At 44.7% G+C, this 22,346-nt stretch overlaps 1 protein-coding gene across 2 annotated transcripts in view; it reads left to right on the top strand.

The window, feature by feature from the left end:
• Positions 1 to 321: 321 nt before the first annotated feature.
• FAT2 (FAT atypical cadherin 2) overlaps positions 322 to 22,346 on the top strand; it is a 112,963-nt gene continuing 90,938 nt past the window's right edge. For both annotated transcript variants that reach the window (XM_081900955.1, XM_081900954.1), the window contains exon 1: positions 322 to 470. The gene's annotated coding sequence lies outside the window, so the exon portion shown is untranslated. The remainder of the gene's footprint in view (positions 471 to 22,346) is intronic.

The following is a 22,346-nucleotide window of genomic DNA, read 5'->3' as shown; positions in this document are numbered from 1 at the left end:
TCTCTCTCTCTCACACACACACACACACACACACACACACACTTCTCCAGGTTGCAATATATCTGCTCCCCGCGTTGCACCCTCGCGCACCCTCCTTTCGCTAGACCTCCTCCTTCTCCTCTCTCCTTCCTTCCTTTGGTAGGTGAGCGGGCGCGGAGGCCTGGCCACCTGCTTGGCGCGCTCGGTTCCTCCTCCCCCTACCGCCGGAGGAGGGGTCGGAAGAGAGGCGCGCCTGCCCGCCGCCCCAGCTCCTGCCTGGCAACTGTCTTTCCTGCTGCTTGGCTGCGGGCGCGCCGCTCTGCCTGGAACTTCTGCTGAGCCCAACTTCTTGCAAGCGGCAGCCGGAGCAGCGCTCGCCATGCGCCCTCCGCAGCCGGCCGCGCACTGCGCCTTGAGAGAGGAGGACCCAGCTGGACAAAGAGAGCGCCGATAAACGCTTGCAGGAGGACATCGCCTCCTGCAACAACCAGGTAAAGGCGAGTCGCGGGCAGCTCCGCTTGGGAGCGTTACCATATTTATTTCTGTTATTGCACGGGGTACCATCAGAAACCCACCTTTGCGGAGGACGTCCTGGACCTTGCCTTGCGCAAGAGGCGCATTGAACCCAGAGCCAAGGCTTTTTTTGGTTGGGAGCTGGGCATGATTGCGGCGAAACTTTCTCCTCGAGTGTGAGCAGCGGAAGAGCTTTACAAACTGGTGGTGCACGTTTCAGTTTTGCTCTTCCGAGCTTTGGAGACTCGTCGGGGCAGTTTTCTTTCTGCAGTTTATTCATTTCAACCAGCCAGAAAACAGGCAACAAGTTGTTGGTTTTTAAGATGGTGTTGTAAACTTTCCTATGCACGTGTTCCAAATTTTCTAAAGCATTTCCTTTATATTCTTCTTCTATTTGAACAAATCTGATTTAGGTCTCTCTCTTTTTGGTAAATGTGCTGTATAGCACCAACTTTGATAGCGGAGACATGTACACATTTCTTTTTCTTATTTTAAAAAACCCATGTTGGAATAAGCCTCTCAAGACAGTAGCACTTGTTTGACGGAGGATTTCTTTAGTTTTGCCTGGCAAGTAGCACTTTTTTCGTTATTTGAGTGTGTGCACATTGCCGACTGAAAGTGCAGCTAGGTCCTTCTTTGTGTCATTTTGAAACAAGCCTGTTTTTTGTGTGCAGAGAGGATGCATCAAAAGGCATTTGTCAGAAAGAACAGGATTGTGGACTACAACTCCCATCTCCCTAGCTACCAGGACCAATGGTTAGGGATGATGGGAATTGTAGTCCCAAAACAGCTGGAGAGCCAAGTTTGGCCATCACTGCCTGAGAGGGAAGGGCCATAGTTCTGGGGCAGAGCACGTGTGTTTCATGAGAAAGATCCAAGGTTCAATCCTTGGTGCCTCCAGGTAGGAAACTAGGAAGACCCCTGCCTGAAACTCTGGAGTGAGTAACTGCTAGATGGAACAATGGTTTAACTTCATGTAAGGCAGTTTCCTATGAAAGAGGAAAAGGAGAAAATGTAAGAGAGAGCTGTTGGGGTGATGCAGTGGTTAAGGCTATAATCTGATTCATATTTGGGAGTAAGCACCTTTGTAGTCAAGGAGCTTTCCCTCCAAGAAAACGTGCTTTGAATTGGATGGCAAGAGTATGAGGAGTGGGCCATGAAATCCCACAGGATCAGGCAAGCTGCTTATTCTCTCTGCCTCCCGTCTTTTATATGGGTATCAGAAGACTGGCCTACCTTTCAAGGTCGTTCTAAGGATTACCGAGATAATAAATGTGATGTGCTTTGAACCCTTGGAATGTATAGTGCCATGTATCATTATCAGCAAGACTAGTTTACAAATCAAATTTTTACTTTATCTCTTGGTTCCTCTCATTGATTCCAGTTCGACCCAGAAATATGTATTTATTATTACATTTATATTCCTTAGGTCCTCCCAAAGGCGCACAGGGTGGCATCCAACACGCGATAAAACAATAAAAATGCTTTTAAAACATTAGAAGCAATTCCAGGACAAATGCAGACTGGGGAAAATCTCCACTTAAAAGGCTTGTTGAAAGTCATGCAGTCCAAGGTCTAAAATCAAGGGTCTAAATGGTTTTAGGGTTGGATCCATCACCCAGATTAATGAGAATGTTTAAACCGTTTACTTTTGCTTGCCTATGTGATTCTGGCTTGAACAGGAAGCCTAGGAGTAACTGCCCAGATGAGTATTTCTCTTTGATGTCCAATTCTGAGACAATTTACAATGGGATATTTGTTATGACTAGTTACGAATTGAATGATTATATGGGGGAAAGGTGGATGTGGTGATTGAATCATGCAGATAGTATGCAAGTGGGGTTTTATGGCCCTCTGTATGTTTGCATATGGCAGCTATCTTAGCCAACCTTTTCATCAATATTGTGCCTCCATTGGGAATGTTTCATTGGAACTTGCAACTTAAAATGAAGTTGTGTCAGAACAACTGTGCCAAAAAGAGATTTTGCTGCCACATGTGTCTTTCTCTGCTCTGAAGATTGCGCTAAAGGTGGTCCCTCACACCTTCCTGCCTCCTTCAATCTCAGCGCTGCTCTCCTTGACAGATCTCTAGTTGTGGGAAGTGCTGAACAGATGTTTCAGCAATGCCAAGGCCTTGCAGTTTGCTCTCTTTTCTCGCAGGGGGGTGCGTGTTGTCGGTGAATGTGCATATGTGTCAGCAGATAACCCGATTCTTTGTCTGCCTTCGTATGGCTGACTGCCCTAGATATCAATCTCTAAAGTAAACTGAAGTCAGCCGTGGTGTAGATGCTGCTCCTCTCAGCACCCACAGAGAGTGAATGATAGAGGTTAGGGGAGAGGGAGATGGAGACCAGCAGAGAGCATTGACAGAACAAAGGTAACACGCAAAGGTAACATAGGAGCAGAAGTTATCAGATAATTAACCTCCTTGGGGAATTAAAAGTCGACTAGGTGAACAGCAAGAGGCCATAAGGACAAAGATCAGTTGCTCTATAGCATCTGCTTTTTGGACAATGTGGTACTGAGGAGGCGCAGCCTAGCCTATCTAGAATATCTGGATTAGAGACAGTTTAGTAACCCTGTTAATTTAAATGGAGGAAAACTGGATTAGACCAAAGCATTCTGATTTAACTGGGTGGAGGCAAGTGAGAAAGCCAATGAGGTTGTGAGACTTTTCTTTGTTTTTCCACTATTCGCAGACAAATTGAAGCTCATAAAATAAATTAGACTCGGTTGCCACTTGAGCCTGAAATGCATTGTAATTGAGCTAGATGTAGTGTGACCAATGCTTACTCTACCCAGCGATGCCTCCATCCGAAACATGCAGACAAGTCATCTCCAGGTGGGACAGATTCCAGTCTGAAACCTGGGAAACCACTACTAGTCAGTGCGGACAGTTTTGAGCTAGGTGGGCCAATGGTATGACTCAGTATAAGCAATTTCACGTTTCTATGTTCCTATTATTACATACATAAATTCTTGATATGAGGAAGAAAGTGACAATATAATGAATTTATGCAATGTGCAGAAAAATATATACATAGATTCTGAATAACAACAGTTGGTTTAGGTTGAGGATTGCTTATTTTTGAATATCCATTTCTCCCCTGTTTTAGTACATCACAGCTCCAGAAGAGTATGATAAACATTGCATAACTATCAATCTCATCCACACTATCCACACTGAGTTCAGAACAGCAAATCTTGTGGTAGCTCATGTTATCACTTGGGCAGAATGAGAGACTTGCCCCAAAGCTCTCCTGTAAGTCTCATAGCTAAGCAGGGATTTGAAATGGACTTTTCCTAGGTCTCAGCCTAACTGTCTAACTGCTGCATCGCACGGCTCAGTCCCTTGTGATACTTGGCTGTAAAACTCAGATCAAGCATAGTCTACTACTGTTTTTATCCTGCTCCCAGCTCTCTGTGTTGCAAAGGGCTGTGTGATGCGACAGAGGTGGTATGAAGAAGAAGAGAAGAAGAGTTTGGATTTGATATCCCGCTTTATCACTACCGGAAGGAGTCTCAAAGCGGCTAACATTCTCCTTTCCCTTCCTCCTCCACAACAAACACTCTGTGAGGTGAGTGGGGCTGAGAGACTTCAGAGAAGTGTGACTGGCCCAAGGTCACCTGACTGGCCCAAGGTCACTTTGCACATGTATAAAATGTAGCTTGGAATTTAACAAAGAGTTGGTTAAGTGGACCAAAGTGCATTCATTTCTGTGGGTAAGGGAATTCAGCACGTGACATATTCATGTATGGTGCAGGCAAGCACATGTGCTGAAGAATGCAGATTGATTTCTACTCCCCTCTGTGCACATATGTGCTGCTGTCATGTAATCTAGGAAGTGGTCCTGAGAGGAATCTGTCCCCAAAATAGACGGATGTATGAGGTAAATCCTAATGCTACGAATAATCAAGATTGTGAGCCATGCTATTTTCTTACTTTGCTAAAGAAAACCAACAACCCAGCACCACCCTTTCCTTTTAGTCATGCTGAAGTCATTTGGCTTGCCTCTGCAGCCTTGCCAACGCTTAATGGGTGCCATAATCGGTCTACTCTCACTTAGGGGCACTGGATAAGTGTGCTGGAATTAGGAGTAGTTTGGGAAGAGCTTCATGAACCATCTTGTCATTTAATTTTGCCTTTGTACAGTGGTACCTTGGGTTACAGACGCTTCAGGTTACAGACGCTTCAGGTTACAGTCTCCGCTAACCCAGATATAATACCTCGGGTTAAGAACTTTGCTTCAGGGTGAGAACAGAAATCGCATGGCGGCAGCGGGAGGCCCCATTAGCTAAAGTGGTACCTCAGGTTAAGAACAGTTTCAGGGTAAGAGCAGACCTCCAGAACGAATTAAGTTCTTAATCTGAGGTACCACTGTATACATTCTTCTAGTTTGTGTAAGACAGGGGAGGGGTACCTTAGGCCTAGGGCACAAATGCAGCCCTCCAGGCATCTCTGTCTGAGCCTTGCAACTCTCCCCAGGCCACCCCCTCCTTGGCTTCTGCTCCCCGTCCCCCCTGTGTTTTGCTTGGCTGTAGTCTACCCTTGAGCTCTGATAATGCGCCTTGCTTGTCAGGTTGGAGGATAGAGGAGGGTATATGAGTGTGTGCAGAAACTAACTTACTGTACAGGTAAAATGTGCATTTGTTGCTTTGCCAGCTTTTGTCTCTGGTCGCAGCCACCACTGGTCTGTAGTCCTTGTAAGGATGACCAGAAGAGAATGTGGCCACCAAATCCAAAAAGGTTTCCCTTGCCTGGTGTAAGATGTAGGGACTTCAGGTATGCTGATGGTCTGAGCGTATCTGTAAGGATTTGAGGGTGGTTTCTTACCTTTGTTTACTTTGAACAGTAGACCCTCAAGCTCCCTTCACTTTGCAATGGTGATTTGCAATGTTGCATTGTTATTATTATTTTTATTTGTTTCTTAAATTTGCACACCACCCTCCATCTGCAGATCTCAGGGTGGTTCACGACACAAAAATACATTGGTGGGGAGGGTTGTCCAAGAACACACGTCCAGTTTCTCCTTGAGCCTGCAGAACTTATTGTACCATCTTCTGGATCACAAAGTGTTTGTGTCAACTCGGTAATGCGCTTGCATGCGGTGAGCGCAAAATGGTTTATGCATGCTTGGAGCTATTCCATAGAAAAGGTGGTGCATCTCTCATTGTGCCAAACATGTTCCACAGAATGATAGTTTTGTCCTGATAAGATATATCTCGAGAAGCATTTCGGATGTGTAGGCCAAGTCAACAGAGGGAGAAAACAAGGAATAAGTTTGCATACACCTGGAATCCAACATCTGCTGCAGGCAACAAATGCATTTTGTATTATGCTCTGTTGTAAGCGGCTCTTGGCTCCAGTGCAAACCATACAGGACCGTTGGTGCCAGTGGTTGGCTACAGACAGGGCTTTTCGTTTGAGTGCCTGTACATCCTGAAACACATGCTTGTGTGAGAGTGCATGCACATGTGATGTGCACATTTCCACATGGCAGTCAGCACAATTTAGCCTTCACTGATGCATGGACGTAATAGAATTAAAAAGGGGCCGGTATCTCTTGAAAAGTGGGTGCCATTGTGTGCTATTAGAAAAAAGCCCAGTTTTGCTGAACAGGCAGGTCTCCCAAATTCTCTTGCAGTTTTTCTAAAGAGATGGAGTAGAAGGGCAAGCTCAGTGGAGCAGAGAAGCTGTTACTTGGAAGGAGTTGACCAAATATCAAGATCTAAGACAGTTGGACACTTTTAAGCAAGATGGTGGAAATTGTTGAAAAGCTAAACAGAGGAAATGTTATTGAGTAGGGATGGGGACGCTGTGGCCTTGCAGATGTTGTTGGGTTCCACCTTCCGAAGCCAGCACGTCTAATGGTCAAGCATGATAGGAGCAACAACATATGGAGAATCTCAGGTTTCCCATCCCTGCTATGGATCTCAGGTGGAAGGCTATTTGGGCTTCATGGTATGAGGCAAGCTACTGGGCTTTCAGCCTCAGTCCAATAGGAACAACCTTGGTTTCAAATTGTGGTGTGCCTGAAGACCACAAACCCAGGGTTGGAAGACATGCTAAGCCAAACCATGGTTTAGCTCAGCACAGTGCAACAACAACATAACTGGGGAGAAGCAAAGTGCCTGCAATCTTTTCTCTGGGAGCTGTGCATGTTTGCTTGTTCATTTTAAGGCATGGTTTGGCTTAGCGTTATGTGCAAACCAAGTCCACAGACTAGCAAAAAGGCTGCAGCTTGTTTCTCCAATGCTGTATTTGCTTTCCGGCTTTTTATCCTTGTAACCACAAATCAAGCTGGTGAGTATTTTGGGTGGTGTGGCCAAAGAAACCATGGCTAGACTGCTGTGTTGGATATGGGCATTCCAACAAGCCACACTTTGCCTAAGCAAATCATAGCTTAGCCTTAGGTATAAACCAGACTAACTTGTCACTGCCGTAAGAATGGGAAGCCAGGGCTATTTTTGTATGCTGAGATTTGACATTGGGGCTATAACATTTGAATGCTGCTGCCTACTGTGGAGATCAGTCAGGCTGCATAATCTCATGCCGGTCTTGCCACACATTCCTGGCAGTCATTGGTGTTGATGTGGAGATTCACAGCAAGATTGGGACAGTTGCTGTCAACTGTTTCAAATATATGCTACTAATGTTTTCATTTATTTTTCATGGTGCAGAAGGTACACTTTGAGAAAGCAATTGTTGCAACAACAAACAACAAACAACTTGTCCCAGTATACTGTAATTACAGACTTTCGTCATGCTATGCAACAAAGTTTCATTTGATTACTCTTAATCAGGGGTAGGCAAACTAAGGCGCGAGGGCCAGATCCATCCCAATCGCCTTCTAAATCCAGCCTGCATACGGTTCGGGAATCAGCGTGTTTTTACATGAGTAGAATGTGTCCTTTTATTTAAAATGCATCTCTGGGTTATTTGTGGGGCATAGGAATTTGTTCATCCCCCCCCAAAAAAAATAGTCCGGCCCCCCACAAAGTCTGAGGGACAGTGGACCGGCCCCCTGCTGAAAAAGTTTGCTGACCCCTGTGATCTGATCATGAACACAGTTTCCCATGAGTGTGGGGTGGATTCCTGCTGCAGTCTGAACAATTTATGTATTGAATAAACATTTGTCATATGTTATAAAAGCAATTGGGATTGTATTGCAGCTCTCAATAGAAAGGCTAAGAGGTCATCAGGATAATCTTGGGTGGGTGGGATCGTAAGCCCAAGTTGTGCTAGCGCAGAAGACGTGTGGGGGTGTGGGGGTGTTTCAGTTTTCTCTCAGTGTAAACAGTCCAGGAATTAGCGTTGGAAATGCAACAGTAATAATCATTCAGTTTGTAATGTAAGGGTTAATTCAATTAGCATTACATCAGCTAATCAAGGGGGAGTGGAGAAGCTGCTTAGCAACTACTGAACATGGCATGATCTCTGGTGAGGTAACACATGCCCTGACTGGCTATGTAGCTCTGAAGGAGTTTTTCTTCTATATGTTTAGCTCCTAAAAGACAAACCCCCTCTGTTTCTTTCTCTTCAAGTTATACACTCTTTTGTTCAGTTTGTTCAGTAAGTGTTACTGGGATTTTATCTCTGGATTCCAGCTACTTTACTTAAGTGACTCTGAACAGATAGAAGATACTGAAGAATTAAAAGTGTGTGCTTGTTAGACTGAAGTCATGGTCCATACTGCATGTCTCTTCAAAGGAAACCGTCTCATTATCTGGCCTGGCTGTGATCTTTCAAAGCCTTCCACTCTAAATAAATAGCGATAAGAGATAGAACTATTTATTTAATTAGTTTTCAATCTGTGCTTCATCAAACAAGAGATCTCAGGGTGGGGTGCATACAATATAAAATCAAACTAACAGTACAACAAATTCAATAAATACATTCAAGGCACCTTAAACATTAATCCGTATAACCCCTACTCCTCCTTACTACAAAAATCAATGGCCTAATGTGTCAAAACTCCACATGATTAAAAGCCTGACTGAAAAACTAAGTTTTTAGCTGGTACTGAAAATCGACCAGTGTTGGCAGGAGGCATGGAGGACATGTTTTGTGTGTCTTAATTGGTGGGCCACCATCTATGGCTGGTTATGGTTGGCTTAGTGGATCATGGTTTGTTGAGGATCAGAGCAATGATGAACAGATGTCTATTCAGAATATTTGGCTACTCTACATCAACATATAAGAGGGTAATACCCTAGGGAATCCTAGTCAAAACTGCCACCCCAGAGGCTTGATATTATCTTACAAACTTTCTTTTACATTTAATAGAATGATGACATTCTTAAGGTGACTGGCTAGACTGTGACTAATTATGCCAATGGAAGGAAGAACTTTTGCTTTTTGTGCAGAAGGAAAATAATTTGCCCCTCTTGAAATGCCCCTTTCTACAAATTTATTGAACGCACAGGATTCTGTCCTTGCTTGTACATGGTTAGCCCCAGCCCGAGCTGAGGATCCTGCCCCTTCCTCTTTGCTGGACTTGATATCCCATGGTAACAATGGTCAGGTATGATGGGAGTTGTAGTCCAGCACCATTGGGGGGGGGGAGGGCACAGGTTCCCCATCCCTACTGTAGGCATCGATCTCTTTGTGGCTTTAATAGTCCCTTGGAAGCATTCCTATGCAATGCAGCTGAGTTCATTACCTCATCCCTTTTCACCTCTTTGCATATATAAACTCAACAGTATGAAGAGTTTGGAAGAAACAGGACAGGCAGTGACAGAGTCTTAAAGCTGACCACAAACAGAAAGAGAAGATTGTTGGCTTCACCTAGCTCCACAAACTGCAAGGTAAAAAACAACAACAGGTGTATTTGGATCCCAAGCCTGAAAGTAGGTGAAGAATTTTTTTACAGAAGGTAAAGTGATTCTTAGGCTTTCTCCAGAGTAGCCCAGGAGTATTTCTGCCTGCAAAGGAGGGAAATGGATAATTAATGGAGGATTTTGATGGCAGTTTGTGTGACTGGGGATTGGTGTGTGGAGAGTTCATAGGAGCAGATCACCAGAAATACTCTGATTAAGAGATTCTGTCGGCCTGTTTTAAAATTTGGGGCAAGTGCACATATGAGATGCACATGGCATGCCCCTTTCTTTGCATTCTGTCCTCCTTTATCATTCTAACACCATTGTCTTCAAACAAATTTACTGATTTATTAAAATCCTTTTTATATCACCTTTAAACCAGAAGTTACCATAGTTTTGTACAACTTAAGAAAAACCGCTACCTTTTCAAGGTGCTTTTCACTGTTTGCAAATATTTTCACAGGTAATCCATCACAGTTTTATTTGCATCCTAAGATTTGTTGCAATGCTGCTGCTGAAATATAAACCATAGATACAGTAGAGTCTGAAATGGCAGTTGTTCCAATACCACAATACCTGATTTTTGTGTCCTTCCACCAAGGAAAACTGGGCAGAGAAATTAGAAGAGGAATCAACCATTCTTATTAATATAAGATCAGGGAGAGAGAGGACTGCAATCAAATATGAAACTTTTTTCACAGTCTCTCAGGGACATTGAATTGGCTAAGGAGAGATAAAACTACTAAGAGATGTGGACTAATAGATCTAAGACTTTGATGGTTGTGCTGCAACAGACTAACATGGCTATCACTTGGGTTGCTAACAAGTGATAAGACCAATAGTTGATTTAGCTGCTATTCCGTCTTTAAATAGGCCTTATTTAGACATCACACTTATTTATTGTGACAACCATGAGCTTCAGTGAGCTTTGAGTTTTCCACTTTCTTCTCTGCCATGGTCATATGTAGATTAACCATAGTTTAGTGTGCTGTCCAAACTATGTAAAGGTAAAGGTAAAGGGACCCCTGACCATTAGGTCCAGTCATGGCCGACTCTGGGGTTGCGGCACTCATCCAGCTTTATTGGCCGAGGGAGCCAGCGTACAGCTTCCGGGTCATGTGGTGAATCAGAGCAGTGCACGGAAATCCCGTTTACCTTCCTGCCGGAGCAGTACCTATTTATCTACTTGCACATTGACGTGCTTTCAAACTGCTAGGTTGGCAGGAGCAGGGACCAAGCAACAGGAGCTCACCCCATTGTGGGGATTCGAACCGCCAACCTTCTGATCTGCAAGCCCTAGGCTCTGTGGTTTAACCCACAGTGCCACCCAAACTATGAACTGTGGTTAAATGTTAACTATGGTTAACAAGGGCATGCTGAGGGTCACCTAATCTTGAAGCAAATGTTTCTGAGCGCCTCTTTGTGGCCCCACCAGAAGTGGGAAGAGAAGGGAATGTGGGAGCCTAAGGCTTGCTGCAGCTGTTTCTTGTCATGCCAAATCATGACTCCATGTGATGACTGAACATGTGCCATAGTGATCATTGTACCATTTGTGTCTTTTAGTTAACTTTGGTAATGGTGTTTGGATTTCTTTTCCTATTGGACTAACATTGTTATGTGATATTTTTATTCTGTCCCCAATGGCCCCATTTAAAAGAAACAAAGTCAGCCCACCTACTTTGATACATCCCCCTAAATTTATTCTAGGGATTCCCCCCCCCCAGTCCTGTGGGGAAGGTGTGGGGCATGCACAGGAGGAGGGAAAGAGCCAGTGTGGTGTAGTGCTTAGAGTGTTGGACTAGGAACTGGGAGAGCTGGGTTCAAATCCCTACTTGGCCATGGAACTTACTGGGTGACCTTCAGCTAGTCACTGTCTTTCAGCCTAACCTACCAAACAGGGTGGTTGTGAAGATAACATAGGGAGGAACAGGACCACATATGCCATCTTGAACTCCTTTGGAGGAAAGGTGGGATATAAATGTGGTAGGCTGGTTGGGAAGGAAGGAAGGAAGGAAGGAAAGAAGGAAGGAAGGAAGGAAGGAAGGAAGGAAGGAAGGAAGGAAGGAAGGAAGGAAGGAAGGAAGGAAGGAAGGTTGTGCTAGCGGTGATCCTTGCGCTAAGAGGATGAATCAGTTGAATACAGTTGCTTTTCAGCCACCAATTTACAGTGGTATCTCGGGTTGCATACGCTTCAGGTTACATATGCTTCAGGTTACAGACTCCTGTTAAGAACATTGCTTCAGGATGAGAACAGAAATTGTGCTCTGGCTGTGCAGCAGCAGCAGGAGGCCCCATTAGTTAAAGTGATGCTTCAGGTTAAGAACAGTTTCAGGTTAAGAACAGACCTCCAGAACGAATTAAGTACTTAACCCAAGGTACCACTGTATATGATGGATTAGGTCAGGACTGAAATGTTTGAAGTCAGAAAATTATTCTCATTCTATATCTTTGTGCCTATTGCTACACAAGGGGGTCAGATTAAGAGACTAACTGAGAGAAGGGAGAGGAAAACTGCAAAATAGCCCAGGCTACTACAGTGGAACCTCGGTTTGCGAATGTGATCCATGCGGGAGGCACATTCGCAACCTGCAGTGTTCACAACCTGCAGTGCCACATCTGCGCACATGCGTGATGTGATACGGCGCTTCTGCACATGCGCAAAGCGCGATTTAGTGTTTCTGTGCATGCGTGAGTGCTGAAACCCAGAAGTAACCTGTTCCGGTACTTCTGGGTTTCAGCATGTCTGTAACCTGAAAACGTGTAACCTGAAGCGTCTGTAACCTGAGGTACCACTGTACTGTGAGGAAACTGAGTGGAGCACAGAGAAGAAGCAAGTCAAAGGAATAAAGAAAATGAGAAATTAATATGGCCCACTATCAAGCCAGAGTTAAGATTTGAGAATGTGATTGACTCTTTAATGGAAATAAGTAGTAAATAAAATGCTTAAATTTTACTGGCCCATGCACATGACATTTAGTTTTATTAAGGCTACCAAGTCAAGTTCAACTCCTTTTTAATAAACATTCAGTGTCTCACAGAACAGGAGGGGTCTGTTGACAAAAATGTTAGTTTTAGTGTTGTTCCTCTGCCATCTGCGGTGGCACCTCAGCCATGCAATACTCTTCCCAGGGAGGCTCACCTGGTGCCAACTTTGATGTCATTTTGGCACCAGGAAATGTCCTTTATTTACTTTCCCAGGCTTTTAATCCTCTGTACATCGCTTTTATGCCGCTTGCAATGTGTGTTTTTAATTCCCTTCAGAGAGCTATATTTCCCAGAGTTCCTCAGGAAGAGCGATTGCTTCTTAAACCACTCCAGGAATTAGAGCTCTGAGGGGGATAGGGGTCACCTAAAACAATTCTCAGCACCCTTAAGACAAACATTGGCTCCCAGGATTCTTTGAGGGAATCCATGTTTAAAGTGGTATAGAGTGCAGATAGGACCTGAAGAAAACTCAGTGGACAGGGGCAGGCCTAGCGTAATGGTAAGCACATGAAGTGCCTGCAGAATGTCCCCCTGGCCTCTCCAGCCAAAAGGATTAAGAGGTAGCTGATAGGGAGAACATTGGCCTGAGACCCTGAAAAGACAGAGAAGATAATACTAGGCGAGATGGACAAGCATTCTGCCCTGGGAAAAGACAGCTTCATATGTTCCCAGGTGTTTTGGGTTTTTTCCAGTTGGAAATTCACAACCGTGAATTCCAAAGTACATCTCATGAAATCCAAACTAACAGTGAACGGCAGTTGTCCTGCTCGTACGTTGTGCAAAAAATAATAACGGGGGAATCTTTTCATTTAGATTCTCAAACTTAATTCTGTGTTTTCACCAGTCACTTTACTATTTGGTGCCTCAGTTTCCTTATTGTTAGATGGGATGATGATTAAGGTACTTGTAATGACTGATTAGCTCAGGGCTGAGGAATCCTGTGGCCCTCCAGATTTCTTGAACTCCAGCTCCCATCAAGCCCTGTCAGGATGGTCAGGGATGATGGGAGTTGGAGTCCATCTGGAAGGCCCCATCCCACCCCTGGATTAGCTTAATTCAAAAGAAAGCAGCAAGGCCTCTTTCCCTAAAATGTGCAGAGAGTTCAGAGACTCCCTGACTCACAGTGTATTTTACCACTATATTATTATAAAGTATTAGTGGTGCTTTGACTATTAGCAGCATAAATAACTGTCAGGCTTGTTTATGTCAAGTAATAAGTAATGATCAGATGATATATTACCTCTGATTATTTTCCTTCCCAATCAGTTGGACTTGTATGATCCTGTTTGTGTGCCTGGAAAGCAAAAATGTACTTTGCCATTTCCACATTTGGAATGAGAAGGAGAGGAAAAGGTAAAGAATGACAGATGTCTCCATTATCAGTGCTGGCATGAGTTATATCTGGTCTCAAAATGCCATTGGAGAGAGAAAGTGAAGGTGTGAAGATGAATTTACAGAGACCAATTTTTGGATGCTCTTGATAAGCAGGTGCTAACTGTTGAAGATGGGCAACTTCAAGGCCCCTGCTGGTCTCTCTTTTTATAGGGCTACATGTAGACCATAACTTCCTCCAAAGAATCCTGGGAATTGTAGTTTGCTAAGGGTGCTGGGAATCATAGCTTTGTGAGGTATAAAAATGCAGCCTAGTTCTTAGTCCTTAAATTGACAGAGCAGTCCTTCAACCCCCCTGTAACACCTGAGGCTCAATTTAGACATTGCAGTAAGGTAAAAAGGCAAAGGACCCCTGGATGGTTAAGTGCAGTCAACGGCGAAAGAGCCAGCATTTGTCCACAGACAGCTTTCCAGATCATGTGGCCAGCATGACTAAACTGCTTCTGGCACAACAGGACACTGTGACGAGTGCCAGAGCGCATGGAAACACCATTGACCTTCCCACCGCAGTGGTACCTACAGTGGTACCTCGGGTTAAGAACTTAATTCGTTCTGGAGGTCCGTTCTTAACCTGAAACTGTTCTTAGCCTGAGGTACCACTTTACCTAATGGGGGCCTCCCACTGCCGCCTCGCCGCAGGAGCATGATTTGTGTTCTCATCCTGAAGCAAAGTTCTTAACCTGAGGTACTATTTCTGGGTTAGCGGAGTCTGTAACCTGAAGTGTCTGTAACCTGAAGCATCTGTAACCTGAGGTACCACTGTATTTATCTACTTGCACTGGTGTGCTTTCAAACTGCTAGGTTGACAGAAGCTGGGACAGAGCAATGGGAGCTCACCCTGTCGTGGGGATTCGAACCGCCAACCTTCTGTAATCTCCAGCAACAAAATAGGCAGAAGAGACATTTGGGTAAACTGGTTCTTCCATCCAAGACCTGATCATCTTGCTGTTGAAATTTATACCACTGAAACAGCTTGAAAACAGACCATCACAAATTGTGGCTGCCATTGCATTGGTTTTTTAAAATACCACTTGGAAACGAACACTGCTAGACCTGAGCCAAGGAGTGATGTGCTACTCCAGAGAAACTCATGTAAGAGTCACTAGCCATGTTTTAATAATCATATATTGGCTTAATGAATAAGTCTCATGCTCCCATGGAGCCATGCCACTCTTCCCTTTGTGTGAGCTGTCAAACTAATCAGAAAGGGTTTGGTTAACTGTAGTCTCTTCTTTCATCTAAACTCAGAAACCATGGTTAGCAGCTTTCGAAGAAGCCAGGCGATCTGAAGTCAACTTCAAATCTGTCTCATCCCAAAGCCATACTATTGCTTCCTGGTTTGGGTGAATTGGGAAACTGTAGTTTAAGGTGGGTAACAGTTTTTAGCCTGAGGGTTATATGGTCAACCTTCGAGTGGTGGGCAGAACCAGAGGCAAAAGTGGGGGGGGGGGAGGACAGGAGGTGTGGCTCTTATCTTTGTACAGTAGGCTGCATTCTAGCTATGCAAAGTGTTGAAACAAACAGCCACACAAATTTCTCCATCCAGACCAGCAAAAGGACATACTAATTCCAGGCAAAAGCACTTGAAGATAGTATGGAGCAGAGCTGGTGAGTCCTGAGGGCCAGAAAGACAGGCCTGCTGTTGTTTAGTCATTTAGTTGTGTCCAACTCTTCATGACCCCATGGACCAGCACACGCCAGGCACTCCTGTCTTCCACTGCCTCCCGCAGTTTGGTCAAACTCATGCTGGTAGCTTCAAGAACACTGTCCAACCATCTCATCCTCTGTCGTCCCCTTCTCCTTTTGCCCTCAATCTTTCCCAACATCAGGGTCTTTTCCAGGGAGTCTTCTCTTCTCATGAAGTGACCAAAGTATTGGAGCCTCAGCTTCATGACAGCTTCAAGACAGGCCTGGAGGACTGCATTTGGCCCACGGACCTGAGATTTCCCACCCTTGCTATTGAAGGTTTCCTGGCTTGTTGCTCACCCACACAAAGGGAGGAGTGAAGTGGCTACATGCAGAATCACAAGGCTTGTTCATATCTTAGGTTATTAAACCAAGGTGTGATCATCTGAATGTGACTCACGTTATGTCTGAACTGAGCAGAGTAGCAATTGAGCTTCTCCAATACAAAGTTGGGCCCGAAGGACCAGAAGTCACTGGAGCTTCTTCCGCAACTAACCAAAACATCCACACAGGCTTGTGCAAGCAGAGCGATGACATTTCTGCTATCTAATCTGCTAATTTATCCATTTATCTGTTTTTATTGCCTTGGGGCACAGTTTTTCTGATGACAGCGCAAACCTCTTTGTTTACTTTATAGGACTCCTACTTCTCACAAAGAACCTTCACAATGTTTACAATACTCATATCAAAATGCTTATAATTGAAGGGTGGGGTATTGCACCCTCTACCCTGAAGCATAGCCAGGCCCATGATATTCATAAGAGAGCTAGAGTATCTGATTGTTGGTTGGGTTGGGTGCAGGGTGGGGAGAGATCTACTGAATCGTAAAGACATTTGGGGAAAACTGCCCTGATTCACATCACAGAGCATTTTAAAGGAAAGTTGTCCGCTGCTTCTCTGCTCTTGCAATCCCAATGCATGCCAGTACCATCAGTGTAAGGTCCCTTCCCAATCTATTCAGTAGCATATCAGGAGCCAGACACTTTCCTCCCACAGCAACTGCTTTGGCGGTTTGAGGGACTGCAGCCTTAGCCCTTTATTCAAATCATATACGGCTTGTTCACATGTTTCAGTGAACACAGGTTCAAGCTGTCTCCACACATGTGCAAGTGCTTGTGCAAAAGGATGCACACTTGCTGAATTGGGCAGCACAATTGTTGTGTGCACAGGTACACAGATGGTACACTCATTGAATGTAAAGTGTATATTTGCACTTATATTTACCCTATATTTACCAACCATAAGAAATGTGTTGCAAATACGGGTGGAATAGCCAGGGGCCATTCCAAATAAGGAATTTAAAACAAAAATGCTCAACACTCCAGTTTTTAGATGGTTACCCATATCATGTTGCTGCAGGCTGTTTGGCAATTAGGAAAATATTTCAGTGCTCTAAAAGCAACATTTTTGGGTTTGGGGGTTGTTGTTTTTTTGTTTTGTTTTAAGTGAACTTGCGATTCAAAGTCTGTTAGGAAAGCAGTTAACTGCACATTTTGCCTGCGTTGCTCCATCCAGTTGAGTCTATTCCCCCCAAAAAGCTCATACACCACCCCCCCAAAGCATACCCTGCCAAATCCAGTGTAAATGCAATCCTGGATAAGCATTCACAAATACTCTTGGTCAACAAAAAAACACTTTGCTATGGCATGCTGATATAGAGATAACCATGAAAAATCAAGAAGTGAAATTGAAACTGGTTTGTCGTGGCATTTTCCAAAGAAAATTAAGTGGGGAGAGAAGTGGCACAAAATGCAAAATAGCATGCAAGCACCTGTAAATAAAAAAATACGGTGTAGAAAGATAGTTACTTCACAGGCATCAGAGAGGTTGGGAAGCTTTGCAGGTCAGCATAGACTTTTGTAGTTGACACCAAACACTCTATACATTGCCAGGAGCAGCCATTAGAGTGGCTTCCAGATGTTGTTGGACTACAACTCCCATTAGCCCTAGCTAGCATGGCCAAATGCAAGGGATGATGGGAGTTGTAGTCCAACAACATCTGGAGGGCACCATGTTGTCTACATCTGCTCTACATTCAAATGGCCAAACAACATGTGATGCTAAACATGCCATTGGGAAGCATGTCAGTTTTTAAAAATTATAATAGTAGGCAAGTCTCCCTATTTTCATCAGGACCACAATATACAGAGAGAGTCGTTTTAATCCTTACTTTCCCAGCCTCACTATAAATGAAACACATCCCGCCCCCACTTCTGCCTTGTTTTTTAACCTTTAGAGAGAAAGCTCCTATTGTCCATGCTTGTGATTTTCCTATCTGCTCTATCCCTTGATCTGGATGGAGATAGCATGGAAAGACACTGATTTTAGAAATCCACACCCTCTATTAGAAGGATGATCCACCCTGGGAGAATGGAATCCAGTACAAAACTGATACTAATTTGAGCATTCTCTGTATGAACCAGAAACTGGCTTCAGTGAACTCCCAATTTTCTTGACCCAGGGACAAGGGAATCACACCCAAACAGCCCCTGTTGCCCCTATTCAAACGGAGATAGGGCAACAATCATGGTATAAAATGGAATTTTCTCAGGCTGCCTGCTATTTACCTGAGTATCTGATAAGCACTTTATCAGAGGTTATCATCAAACGTATTCACCAAAGGAAATTAAATCCCTAACTGATCCCTTGACCACCAGCAGTTTTGCCCAACACATCTTCAAGTTTACTAGGTACTTCCCTGACATAAAAAAAGACCTCAATAACCACAGGAACTAGAAACTTGTTGAGATTCCCAGCAAACCACAATGTCTATGCCTGGGGCATCTGAGTAACCTTGGCCTTGACCACAATTAACAGAATAAACCCTATTTTTCTTCTTGACAGGCTGTTGTCTCCCCTTTGCCGCACCATTCAGTTTAAGAGCTGGTTTTGTTTCTGCTTCAGTCTTCTTCCTTGCAGTCATCTGTTAACCTAAAAGTTGGGATTTTCTTAAAAGGTGAATCTGTTCCACATCAGGGCACGGAAAGATTTTGTCACGGCTAAAATGGCCGCTGTTTCTTTAATGCGAATAAAGCTCGGTCAGCATGACTCAGCGGTCTGCACCAAGTTGTATATATAAGTGAGAAATGTTAGTTTGTTGCTGAGGCTGGTGTTTGGGTTGGTTGATGCTGGTGTGTGGAGTTATTCAGTCGTGTTTTGCACAAAGACTTTTAAGAATAAAACTCTGCAAGGATATTCTCGTGGACTCTTTTTGTGCCGACAAAGGGTCCGAGGACCAGGCTGAAGAGGCAAAGGGAGGTCAGAACCTTTTCCTCCTTTTTTTTTTTTGCTTTTTACAAACACTGACAGGTTATGGGCCCAGTGTTTCTGAGCATGTGCAGAGTGCAAAACGACTGACAGCATCTCAGCAGGGAGCTGGTGAGTCCTGGTGGTGTATGGAGCCGGTGGCTGTGCGTTGGAGCAGTTGGTGGCAAGCTGTAACTGTCTGCAGCAACGCTGGAGCAGCTAGGATCTGAGGACCAGAAAAGCACTCAGCGTCGGCTACTGGAACAGTTTGAACTGCTAGAGGACCACAGTAGGCGACTCACAGAGCGGCTACACCAGTTGCAGAGCCAGGCGGGACCTGAGGGTCAACAGAGGCAGCAGCTAGAAGCCGGTGAGTGCCAGCCAGGACCATCTAGTGGGACTCTAAAGAGAGAGTCTGGAGAGTTTGCTGGAGGCCCCACAAAAGGGGCTCAGCAAGCACCAGCAGAGATGGCAGATTTCCAGTCTTCCCAAGTTGTAAATATTGGGGGAGGCATCCCTTTTGAACTTCTCTCAGAAAGCAACTGGCTGAGTTGGTCAATTAAAATGCAGCAGTTGTTAAGGAGAGATGGACTATGGGACTGTGTTGAAACTGAGGTTTTGAGGACTGACTCTGCTGAGAAAAAACGGCTAGATGAAAGGGCTCGTGCCCAAATTATGCTGTGTTTGAGCAACTCTCAGTTATTGCATGTAGCAAATGCCAGCACAGCGTTTGAGTGCTGGAATTTATTAAGGGCAATGCACGTCAGAGAAACTGCTGGAACTATAATTTCTCTGACCAGAAGGCTGTTCAGGACTGTTATGAAAGAAGGTGAGAGTTTGGCAACTCATCTTCAAACGCTGAAATCTCTGTTTCTTCAACTACAGCAGAGAGGTAAGCGTTATGATGAGACTGACCAAACCTACATTATTCTTTCAAGTTTGCCTGAAAGCTGGTTGCCCGTGATTAACAGCATGGAGAGTATGCGTCCCCGAGATCTGACCCTTGAGTATGTGGTTGGAAGATTGACCGAAGAAGCAGAAAGAAGGTCAGATAAACAAGCTGAACTCCAAGAGCGGAGGAGTTACAGTCGAGGGGGCCAGCAGCAGAATCTGCCAATGGAGCAACGCCAAGGTTTGGACTTGGCCATGGCAGTGAGGAGATGCTATAGATGCAACCAACCCGGGCATCTCCAACGTCAATGCAGGGCAAGACTTCCAGGAGACGACGTGGAGCAGAGACAGCAACCAACGCAGAAACGTAAGCAGAAGGGGTTCTCTTCAGAGAAGAAGAACACGCGTTCTGCTCAGTTTGTTTCTGCATTTTCTCGAGAGGAGAGGAAGATACCTCGAGGAACATGGTTGCTGGACTCTGGGAGCAGCAGGATTATCTGCAACAGTCGGGAGGACTTTAAGACCCTGGGGAAGCCAGCTGATGGAAAAGACTCAATTTATCTTGCTGATGGTCGTAGAAGCAAGATTGATGGCCAGGGAACATGTTTCCTGCAGTGCTTGAACACTACTCTACCAGAGACTCTGTTTGTCAGCAGTTTGGACTATTGTTTGCTGTCTGTAAGCTGTTTGATTAATGCAGGGTATAGTGTTAACTTCACACGGGATGGCTGTCTGATAAAGAATGGAACTCAGGTATGTGGCCATGCAAAGTTGGAAAATGGGTTATATGTAATGCAGGACAAGCCTGTTAAAGCAGCCCAGGTGGTTCAGGATAATTTGCCAGTTCATAAGGGGTGTGTACATGAACTGCACAGAAAACTGGGTCACGCCAATTTCCGTGTGCTTTCAGAGATGCAAAAGGTGTGCAAGAACCTAAAAGTAAACAGCTGTAACTGTTTCCTAGATTGCAATGTATGTAAAATGGCCAAATCTAAGAGGAAGCCTGTGGCTTCTAAAAGTGACAGAGTATCTAAAGAGGTTTTAGAACTTGTCCATTGTGACGTGATAGGCCCTTTTCCACAGAAGACTGAAGGAGGCGCCAGATATGCTTTTCTGGTAATTGATGATAAATCACGTTTTAGTTGGTTGTTTTTGTTAAAGCAGAAATCTGAGTGTTTCCCCACATTCAGAGAATGGGTTGCCCAAGCTGAAAAGCTCTTCGCTCGCCCTGTTGTGCAGTTGCAAACAGATAGGGGTGGAGAATTTCTGAACAAACAATTTGGGACATGGTTGCGACGTAAGGGGATCACTCATCGTTTGACTAACCCTTATAGCCCTGCTGAAAATGGTCTGTGTGAAAGACGTGGGGCTGTAATACAGTCAGTAAAGGACTGCCTGCTAGTGGATGCAGGATTGGGTCACAACCATAGGCTGTGGGGCGAGGCTTTTCTGACAGCGAACTTTTTGATTAATAGAACCTGGTCTAGCTCTATAAAAGATATTCCTTATCGTGTGTTGTTTGGGAAAGAACCAGAGTGGACAATGCTCCATAACTGGGGTGCTTGGGCACATGTAAACATCCCCAAAGCTCAGCGCCAGAAAGGGGGTGCTAGAGCGCAGAGACTGCGGTTTGTGGGATATCAGTCCTATGGCAAAGGGTGGCGTTTCAATTTACGCCCAGGACGAGTAGTTCTGTCACGAAGTGCAGACTTCGCTGACCAGGACAGATGGACTGTGATCCATGCCAACCCAGATTGCCTACTGCCCCTGCAAGTAAGAGAAGAGGCTTCTTCTCAGCCATTGGCAACGCAGGAGCAGGAGGAGGAGGCACAGATTTCCCCAAAAGATGTGGCAAAAGATAATACTTCTCTAGAGGAAGAGGAAGAAGAGCCAGAGATAAGGGGGGAAGAAGAAGTAATAGTGCCTAGGCGCTCCCAGCGTTCAAACAAGGGTGTACCTCCTCAGCGTTTGACCCTAGGAGAAGTGAGAGTATGCAATGTGAGTTGTGTGGAACCACAAAGTTATAATGAAGTCTTAGACTTACCCCCTGGGGAACGTGCTTTGTGGGAACAAGCTATGAAAGAAGAAATGGACTCTTTTAAACGTAACAAAGTGTTTGAGGTCATAATGCCGCCACCTGGTGGCAGAGTGGTGTCATGCAAGTGGGTTTACAAAAGGAAAACCCTTGCATCTGGGGAACCACGTTTTCGAGCCAGATTAGTAGCCAGAGGGTTCACTCAGATTAAAGGGGAGAGTTATGATGAAGTGTTTTCTCCCACTGTAAAGAGTGAAACTTTTCGCTTAATGCTTTCCATTGCTGCTGTAAGACAACTAGCAGTGCACCATTTTGATGTTGATGCTGCATATCTGCATGCAAATTTAGACCATGAAGTATTAATGAGACAACCCCCTGGGTTTGAAGAGGAGAATGGTGCAGTCTGGCGTTTGAGAAAGGCTGTTTATGGTCTCAAACAAAGTGGAAGGTGTTGGAACCAGTGTTTAAATGAAGCCCTTGTAAAACTTGGTTTTAAAAGGAGTGTGGCTGATCCATGCCTGTACACCAAGGGATCAGGCAACAAATATCTAATGCTCTTAGTCTTTGTTGATGATTTGCTTGTGGCAGGGAGTTCTACAGATGAGATCCAGAAGCTCACAAGTCAACTGGAAAAGAGGTTTAAGCTTAAAGCCTTGGGGCCTGTAAGTAATTACTTGGGAGTAGAAGTAAGGCAGGAAGCTGATGGAAGCTTCCTATTGAGTCAGAAAGAGAAAATTCTTCGTTTGATAGAGCAGTTTGGCATGGAAAACTGCAAGCCAGTTCAGACTCCCATGACACC

The sequence above is a fragment of the Podarcis melisellensis genome (genome assembly GCF_964234715.1).
Source record: "Podarcis melisellensis genome assembly, chromosome: 2".
Lineage (NCBI taxonomy): Eukaryota > Metazoa > Chordata > Lepidosauria > Squamata > Lacertidae > Podarcis > Podarcis melisellensis.
Note: the sequence above shows the minus strand (reverse complement) of the source record. Positions and strands in the feature narration are given on the sequence as shown.